Source organism: Sorex araneus, chromosome 1 (assembly GCF_027595985.1).
Source record: "Sorex araneus isolate mSorAra2 chromosome 1, mSorAra2.pri, whole genome shotgun sequence".
NCBI lineage: Eukaryota > Metazoa > Chordata > Mammalia > Eulipotyphla > Soricidae > Sorex > Sorex araneus.
The window spans coordinates 260,867,851-260,878,191 of NC_073302.1; the positions used below are offsets into that span (position 1 = coordinate 260,867,851).

At 40.2% G+C, this 10,341-nt stretch overlaps 1 non-coding gene and 1 pseudogene across 1 annotated transcript; both read left to right on the forward strand.

Moving 5' to 3' along the window:
• Window positions 1-702: 702 nt before the first annotated feature.
• Window positions 703-864, forward strand: LOC129401070 (U1 spliceosomal RNA). The gene has a single exon (XR_008628089.1). It is a non-coding gene; the product is annotated as a U1 spliceosomal RNA (small nuclear RNA).
• Window positions 865-5,304: 4,440 nt separating this feature from the next.
• Window positions 5,305-7,923, forward strand: LOC129402163 (histone-binding protein RBBP4-like; annotated as a pseudogene).
• Window positions 7,924-10,341: the final 2,418 nt, after the last annotated feature.

Below are 10,341 nucleotides of genomic sequence, written 5' to 3' on the forward strand. Positions count from 1 at the left end.
CTCCTAGCACCATTTACTTGGTGATCCCTTCTCTAACTGAACTGCCTTTCCCCCTGTATGTGAGTCCAGCTTCTAAGTTGTAGAGTAATCCTCCCAGTACATATCTCTAATAATCTTGGGTATTAGTTTCTCATTCTGTTACTTTATATTCCACAAAGGAGTGCAATCTTTCTATATCAGTCTCTCTCTTTCTGACTCATTTCACTTAACAGGATACTTTCCAGGTTGGTCCATCTATATGCAAATTTCATGACTTCATCTTTTCTAACCACTAAATAGTATTCCATTGTGTAGGTGTACCAAACATTCTTTAGCCAGTCATCTGTTCTCAGGCACTTGTGGTTTTTCCAGATTCTGGCTATTGTAAACAGTGGTGCAATGAATATACAAGTGCAGATGTAATTTCTACTATATATTTTTGCATCTCTGGGATATATTCCCAGAAGTGGTATTGCCAGGTCAAATGGGAGCTCAGTCTCTAATCTTTTGAGAATTGTCCATATTGTTTTTCAAAACGGCTGAATCAGTCAGCATTCTGACCAGCAGTGAAGGCAAGTCCCTTTCTCCCCACATCCACACCAATGCTGGTTACTTTTGTTTTTCTGGATGCGGGAATAATCAAAATTTTTAGACAAAAGTTACAAGTTCTGTAGAGATGGTGCAGTGAGCAGGGTGCTTGCCTATTACAGGCTGATCTGGTTCATACTTATCTGTCAGAGAACTTACTATGATCATGAAACTGGTTTCCCAGGGTGAGCCTTATCCATTGTACTTCAGATATGCTGACCTTGCAATTTCCCAAAATGTGGGAAATTGGACTGCATAATCTGTAGTGGTGGTGGACTGAATTCATGCTCTCCCCTAAAAATTAAAAATAAAAAATTAAAGGCCTAATTTGTTTTTATATTTGGTATGCCGTAGTGTCCCCTGAATAATGTCAGAAAGGATTGCTGAGCATTGAGCTAATAATAAAACCTTTACCAACGAGGTGTGATGAAAAATAGAGGGGAGGAGAGAGAAAGGGAGGGAGGGTGCTAAAGAGGGCAGGGGTAGAGAGAGGGGGTAGGGGGGAGTGGAGGAGAGAGGAGGAAATGAACACAGACACAGAAATAATGCATCACGTGAAAAATTTCACAGCTAAAACATACCAACACAGAGGTAAAACTTTGTCTCCAGAATCTAAGCTTTCTTGATGCTCAAAGTATTATTTCATTGATATGTAACAAAAATTATTCTGAGGTTGTTCCCTTAAATTTTAAATATAGGAAAATATGATTTGGAAAGTTTTGGAAGTAGTTGAAATTTTGGAGGAAATATTCAGTGAAAATCCTTTGTCTGAAAGATTGACTTCACTTTTTTTCACTTTTTTTTGCTTGTTTGTTTGTTTTGCATTGTCAGTCACACCCGGTGATGCACAGGGGTTACTCCTGGCTTTCCACTCAGGAATTATTCTTGGCAGTGTGCAAGCGACCAAATGGGATGCTGGGAATCGAATCCCAAGTCGCCCTCATGTGAGGGAAATGCCCTACCTGCTGTGCTATAGTTCTAGCCCCTGACTTTACTTTTGAAACATACTCTCTCTCTCTCTCTCTCTCTCTCTCTCTCTCACACACACACACACACACACACACACACACACACATAACAAATATTCTCTTACACAGCAACAATGCATGACAATTTTAAACTTAGAAAGTAGACATTTTGTTCTAGACTTCTATGTTTGTGCTTAATTTACTTAATTCTATAGTAGAAATAAGTACCAGGAGATTGTCTCCATGGCTTGGAGGCTGGTCTCTCATTCAGGGAAGGGACCACCAAGTAAAATGTGGTTGGAGGTCATGTGGGGAAAGGGTGATGCGGGCCGAATACAGACTAGAGACTGAACACATTGGCCACTCAACACCTTTATTGCAAACCACAACACCTAATCAGAGAGAGAGAACAAAAGGGAATTCCCTGCCATAGTGGCAGGGTGGGGTGGGGGGAGATGGGACTGGGGAGGGGGGGAGGGATGTTGGGTTTACTGGTGGTGGAGAATGGGCACTGGTGAAGGGATGGGTTATCGAACTTTGTATGGGGGAAACATGAGCACAAAGATGTATGGATCTGTAACTGTACCCTCACGATGACTCTCTAATTAAAAATAAACTAATAAAAAAAAAGAATCTCTTGATAAGATGTAGTAAGGGTACAGTGAATAAATGTATTTTAAGTTCATTAAAAAAAATTACTTAATTCTAGTATATATTTTTAACTGTTCAGAATTAATGATCATTATAATCTTCATTCATTCAAATGTTTTAGAAAATATGAAATAATTAACCAGGTAAAATTATTTTTCTTACTGGATGTCATTTTATATAATGTATATACAGCATCATCATCATCATCATCATAATCATTATCAACATCATCATCATCATCATTCAGTTGATCATCAATTTTCTGAGCAGTCTCAGTAACATCTCCATTTGTCCTAGGCCTTAGATTTTAAAATGCTATATTTATTCATCCTTCTCAACAGTGCCACATTGGAGGCTCTTTCAGGATCAGGAAAATGAGACCCATCATTGTTACCGGTTTGGGCATATGAATACACCACGAGGATTTTGCCAGTCTCTCCCATGTGGGCAGGAAACTCTCAGTAGCTTGCCAGGCTCTCCTAGAGGGAGAACTAGGCTATAAGATGTTATTATACATCTTATAAGCAGCTTCCAGTAGCTTGGTTTTATAGTCTTAGTTTAATAGATCTGCTCAGGGTGGGGAGGAAAACTCAACCACCTCCTCTGAGGAGCCCTGGTGAAGAAAGCCAGGTGTGGGGGCAAGAAACTCTTCGTCACTCTCATCCAGGAGTTTGGTTTTATAGTCTCTGGATATTGGCCATTGATGGGATTACATGGTGCTGGAGCAGTTTCTGGGTGTGACCTCCTAGCTACTGGAAAATGGGGGATCTGGGCAGAAGAGGCCCAGTCCCTATCGGAGTAGCCTTGGAAATCTCAGCCCCGGGTCCCACACCTGGGTTCCTCTGCCGGTTCCTTCATGCGTGAGGCTTGTCCGAACGTGTGGAGAGGGGCCTTGAGCATGGCTGTGGCTAGGATCTGGAGGTCTTCAGCTGTGGGGACTCTGCACAGGGTGGGGAGAGAAGCTCAACCCACCCCCTCAGAGGGGCCCCAGTGAAGACAGCGGAGCATGGGGGCAAGAGACTCTGCATATACATGCATCTGAATGCATATACATATAATATATTTTCTTTATTTTAAAAATAAAACACTAATAGCTTCAGTCCTATTTACACAAAATTTAAAAGACACTCAGGGAACTTAAATTTCAAAAATATAGAAATATCATGTTATCTTTTGTTCATTCTGCAGGTTTGTCAGAAGTCTACTTTTAGCAGTCTCAAAAACAGTCATTTTTATTGTATGCCTCATCCACACCAATGACACAGAATGGTCCTCTGTTGAGATTTAATAGCTGTGTATCCATCATTACAAACAGATGTAGAGCATTTTAATTTGCCTAAAAAATAAAACCTTGTAATCCTTACTTCATATTTTCTTCTCTACTCCTGGTTTTTAAGCCATTACTAACCTACTCTCTGCATGTATTAATCCAATTCCAAACATTTCACATAAATGAGATTTAAAAACATATAAATAACATATAAACATGTAAATAGTTTCCTTCACTTGACAGTGTTGTCAAGAATCTTCCATCTGGTAGCATCCTTTTTCATTGCCAATTATTGTGTTAATGCAATATTTTCTTCTTATGTCAGTCAATGAGTAATTGTTGCTACTTTTAGTTATTATTAACAAGGTTACCAGGACGTTAATGAGCATTCTTTGTCGTGAGTGTATGCTTTAATTTTCTTCTCAATGCTTACAAGTAGAGTTGATGATCCTTAGAGTACCTATGAATTTTACCATTTCAGAGACTTCCAATATGTTTTCCAAATGTCTTCACTGTTCAGCACTTCTATAAGCACTCAATGAGCACTTCAATTTCTTTATATTCTTGGCAAATGCCCTATTATCTGGCTTTCTTCTCTGTAGTCATCCTTGTTTGTATGAAAACAGTTTTTCACCGTAGACTCATTGTAGTCTTGAGACTCTTGAGATCTCAAAAAAGTAAAAGAATTTCAATTCAATTAATTGGATTTTTCTTTCCTCCTTTTACAAAGGCATATATTCAAATTAGCTTCATAAATAAGATAGAAGAGTCCTGTTTGACAGTAGTATGTTGTTAGCAAATCTTAAATTTTGATCATTCTCTGGAGTCACAATACGATTAGATGAGTAGCTTTTTTGAAAAATCACTTATGGCAAAAGATGCAAAATTTCACATAATTATTACTTGCTTGAGTGTTTTGTGAAATTCTGCACTTGGGGGTATAAACTATTCCTCAAATAATTGGCAATCAATCCTTTTTTTCACCCAATAGTGAAGTATATTGCATTTAAAAGAATTCTTATATCAAAGAACAACTTTGATATAAGTTGTATCACACACATGCATGCACTCACATGTGTGCACACACATACACCCATATGCGTGTACACACACTCATATAGAGAGCATTTCCATAAAGAAAGGTTATCTTGTTTTGAAAACTGCTAGCATTTTAAGAAATTTTCAAGTACTAAAACTAACTGAAAATAATAATATATTGACATGCACAGCTATAAATCACTATATCACTGTCATACCGTTGTTCATGAATTTTCTCGAACGGGCACCAGTAACATCTCCATTTGTTCCTGTCACATGTAGCCTGATGGTGTATTGAGGACTCTTTCAGCATCAGGGCAATGAGGACCCCAATATACCATCAGGCAAATTAGGACTATCATTGTTACTCTTTTTGGCATATCAAGTACACCACAGGTTGCTTGTCAGGCTCTGCTGTGTGGGCAGGATACTCCCAGTAGCTTGCCAGGCTCTCCGAGAGGGACACAGGCGTTTGGGGCAGCCTCTAAAAGTCTTTACAGGTGCTCCCAGTCTACAAATGTAAGCTTTCGGTCGACTGGCATGTTGTAACAATCTGCACACTGACAAACATGCATCTTTCTGCGTCTCTGGGCAGCACCTGGGACATCTGCAGCCTCAGGTTGATCTCCTGGAGTTTGATGGAGTGTGCCTGGAGGTTGCTGACCAGCTGGCAGAGCAGGATCCTATCATCGAGGGTCTATGCCTGGTCGAACACCTATGCTGAGTTCCAGGTCACCCGATGTTTGGCTGACAACATCCCACAGTGGATGAGCCACTGCGCGCACTTCCGCCACAACTCTATATCCGAAGATGCTGCAACTCAGCCTGACTAGAGCAGGTGGTGTTGCTGTGGCCGCTGCCCAGGTTTGGCCACCGCCCAGGTTTCTCCATGCCCTGCCAGCACCATTCTGTCCAAATCTTGCAAAACAGCTGTAATCATGTCCATCAGGCATCATGCGTAGAGTTCCAGCAGGGATCATGCATAGAGTTCCACGACTGGTGTGCTGAGCCACGTGTTGTTTAAGGCAAGGTGCTGAGCTGGGTTGGGAGAGCTCGAGGGATTCAGGCGGCATTGGCACCATCTTGCCTCCAATCAAATATGGTGTGTTGATTATGGAAAATGAGTAGGAAGTGTCTTATGATGGCTTTCGCGGCCTGGCGGTTTAGGAATATGTTCACTCATACGTGAAGCTCGGCACTAGTGCGTGGAGAGTAGCCTGAAGTGTGGCAGTGTTTGGGTTTTGGAGGTTGGTTGTCTGGGCTGGGTTCCTTCCGGCAGGCAGGGTTCTCACCTGTCCCCCTCTGGGACGCCCCCCCGAAAAAACCCTGGCACAGAGTCCAGTGGCATGGTTATGGGGGCCTCATTTTATGCTCCCTTCCAGGAGAAGCAGCCATAATTTCGGGGCTGTGGCTGATAGGGAGATTATCTGGCGTCAGGAGAAGGTGGCTTATAGGCATGACCATAACCATAACCATGCCACCGGACTCCAAACCTGGCTGTTTTCACTCGGGAGGTGAGAACCCTCCCTGCCCCAGAGGGTGGTAGGTAAGAACCCTCCCTGCCCCAAGGGACCCAGCCCTGGCAGCCAATCTCCAACCCAATGGCCGCCATGCTCCAGGCTGCTTTCCACACTCTCAGATCAAGTCTCACAGATGAGTGAAGTCGTGCCACAGAACCCAGGTAATGCAGAAATTTGTGACCTTGGATTCTGGACTCAATGGGACCCGGGAGCAGAGATCCTCTGTCTGCTTCCCCCAGTCTCTGGCAGCCTAGGGGTTACGCCCATAGGCCACCTTCCATAAGGCACAGCTATAATTAAATTTACATATATATTTATCTATAAACAAATAATAACATGAAAATAATCATTAATCTACACACACACACACACACACACATGTCTGTATACACACAGACCTCAAGATGCTGTCCTGCAATTCTGCAATGTTTCACCTGGGGATCTTCCTGGCTTGCCTGGCCACCAGGCCTAACATGGGAGCAGCCTTTGATAACACAATTGAAGAGTGTGTCATCCATGAAGAGAACAAAACATGGAAGAAATATGCCCCTTTTCTATATTATTTCTTTATGAATCGCTCTCTGGAATGGACCAGTCTATGGGCACGGTGGCTTACAGATGTGGCCAGACTAGAAGGGAAATATTAGCAGTTTTCAATTTGTGCTGGGGACACGCACGGATAAACAAAGCCAACTTGTGCTAACCCGTGTGCAGCTGCCTAATGAGGATGCACAGTTTGATGCTTCACACTAAGATAGGTGAGTTTTGGGCTGGAGAGATAGTACCGCAGTAAGGCATTTGCCTTGCACATGGCCAAATTAAGTTCAATCCCAGCACAATCCATATGGTTCCCTGAGCCTGCTGGAAGTTATCCTGAGCTTAGAGCCCATAGTGAGCACAACTGAGTGTCCTTATTACCCCACCCCAACCCCAGAAAAAAAACATCTCAAACAAACAAAAAAAGAATCTTGAGGTCTTTGGCTCAGTCCACGGTAATAATTGAAATGAAAATCAATGACAAAGGATAAGTAACAGGGGAATACTACAGGCCTCAGAATCCATACATGATTGCAAGAAAAACTGCATCCAGTTAAGTACGTTTATTTGCGTATACAAAATATTCTTTGAAACCAGACACATCCCGTGTGTCCAAGTCAGGCTTGATCATCAGAGATTTCAGAAGGAGTGATATAAAAATTTTGAAACCCAATTCCTAGTGCACCTTTAGTGCCTCGGATGAACATAGCATCTGTATATGGGGCATTTGTGCTGGTCCAAAGGAAGGAAAAGTTCTGGATGCAAAAGAACATCTTTCCAGACCACATTCATTAGGAGAGGATGTTTCTTGGCATCTGCTCCACGAGTCTTTGTTTGGTTTAGTTTTCAAGGAACAACAACTTAAGATTTTGGATACTTATTAAAACAATGCTTCCAAACCAAAGCACTGAGTTGATGAAGTGATCTGCCTTTCTTTCTGTCCTTACAGTGAATTCAATCTACCCACAGGCCCAGGGGCAAGTCTATTGCCTGTAGTATCAGAGAAATCTAAACAAGTTGCATTTCATTGAATCAGATAAGAATGACATATTCCAGGTTTAGTGATCACCTTGTAATGAGACTATTTTGGCTCCCTGTGATACTGATCACAGACTGAATGGGATTTGAGTAAACTTGGAGGACAATAATCCCCAGGTGATACATAGAATGAGCCACCAGAGTTACTATTTATGCATGGTGGTCACACTGCCAAAATACCTGATTTCTCTTGGAATCCAATGAGCTTTAGGTGATTTGTTCATTATTAGCAGTCAATATCATGCACATGTAGCATATGGAAGAGAGAATTTATAAAGATGAAGAAGACCCCAAAGGAAGCATTGATCCAAAAAAGACAAAGGTCCTAGACTAGCCTGTGCTTCTTATAATTTTGGATTGCCCGCTTTTATTTTCAACCCCAAGACTGATTTATCACTGATTTTAAGGCATGGAATTTGTTCACAATATCATTAGACCACTGGATTCTCACAAATTCTCAAAAGAACATAATGAGTATGGTGAAGTATGAGGAACTAGTTCTTTGCCTAGAAATCCCCTATGTTTAACACAAGAAATATTACTATTATAATTTATACTGCTTTCTTTTCATATAGTTCTAAATGGTGCTCCAATATTCTTGCAGAAATATTAACTGAAAAATCAGCTTCTGGTTTACTGACTAAAAATCTTTTAAGTTTATCCTAGCAATTATTGCTATTCCTTGAACAAATCTGATATGTTACTTGACATACATTATTTACTGGTGACCAATCTTAAAAATAGTAAAAGACATTTTTATGAATGTGCCTAAAGAAAGGCTCTCAAACAGGATTAAAGTGATAAATATCTTTGGAATAGATGAGAATAAAGATTGTTTTAAACATTTTTTAGATGTTGATCAGACATGACACAAAATGGTTATTTAAGATAACTAAATAACTTTCAAGAGGAAATTTAATGTCCCTTAAATTTAATTATCAAGGGCTAGCACGATAGTACAGAGAGTAGGGTATTTGTCTTGCATGCTGCTGACCCAGGTTTGATTCCCAGCATCTCATATGGTCCCCAGGGCATTCCCGGGAGTAAATCCTGAGCACAAAGCCAGAAGGAACCCCTGAGCATCTCTGGGTGTGATCCAGTAAGAAAAAAATATAATTATCAATACCAGAACCCACATACATGACTTCAACATGTTATTGCAAGTTAATATTTTACCAAAATATATCATCAAGAAGCTCTATGCATGTTTTGACATGGCCTGATATCACAATTTCAGAACATATTTTATAAATATGGCAATTAAATCTACAATAAAATATATTCATTTGTATTTTCAAACTTTTTATGTAGATTTAACACATTTTGACATTGTTAATAAAACCACTTTTTATTTCTAAATGCAAACTATAGTCAATGTTAGATTTTTCCAAATTTTATAAATATATTTTCAAAGAAATAATTACTTAGAAGGCTCACCAAATGGACAAATACTGTGTTTCTCTTAGTGTCTAAGTCTGAAAAAGAATAATTTGGAAATACCATGGAATTCCTGAGCAAAATAGTGTTTTAAGATTCTTTGCCTTAGTTTAATTACGTGCTGTTCATATATTTTGTAGCAGGTTTAAATGCTCTAGATATTTACACTGCCAATTGACAAAAGCTATCTTATATTTTCTCTTTCAAGAAGGAAATGTATTGCTTTTATCTTCCTGTGTTTGAAGAAACCTTCAGTCCTCTGTTGTTTTAATCTACTTTATACATGAAATATGAAATATTTATTGTACAAGATCCTTTGATTAATATAAATGTTATTATCTATATAATTTCCAAAGTCAAATGAAACAGAAATAAACAGGAGTATTTTACCAACTGCAGCACCACCATCTAATCTTTTCTACTGGCCTTTCATAAGAGACCCATACTCTCAACAGAGATCAAAAGCAGCAGTTAATTTCAGAACCACACAAGGCTAAAAGACCAGGGTAAATTGGAGGGGACAGGTCAACCTGTTGCCTGCCCAAGCAGAGCCCCCAGAAGTCTCTTGCTTCTGCAATCCAAAATAGCCTCCATACCTGGAGTTGGACTCCACCATCTCAGGATAGACCTCACCGAAATATATTCTGAAAATTTGGGTATGTGGGTTTTGTGACTGAAATCTCCAGGTTTTGTCAGGGTTGGGATGAACTACCTTCTTCCACCTCCCTGTACTTCCTGAACTCAGCAGTCATGTCCAAACCCCAAAGCAGCCACCACTTAAAAAAATCTACCCCAGCCTTCCCTTCCTGATAAAAATACTGAGTGTCCTACACAAACACAACTTCTTCTTTGTCCTGTATTGCAAATCAAAATGCACAAAAGGAAAAAGAGAGAGAGAGAGAGAGAGAGAGAGAGAGAGAGAGAGAGAGAGAGAGAGAGAGAGAGAGAGAGAGAGAGAAGAAAAGCTCCTGCCATAGAGGCAGGTTAAGAGTGTGGGATGGTTGCCAACTTGTACTTCTCAATTACATTATATTCCACATATGAGTGCAATCTTTCTATGTCTGTCTCTTTCTTTCTGACTCAACATGATGCAACTTCTGGCAGATATCTCTCTGGACTTAGTTACTAAAATACTAAATTACAGAAACCCAAAACTGAGAGGCCGCTAAGTGTGGTCACTCGACCTCATACTTCTTCATCCTCAGCAATGGAAAACAAATTATCTAATGCTTCCTTTTCAGCAGGTCTGACTTTAGGGGAGAGACTGTCCAAACAATAATAGTGAGTTTTGTTGAAATATTGTATGCAATCAAAG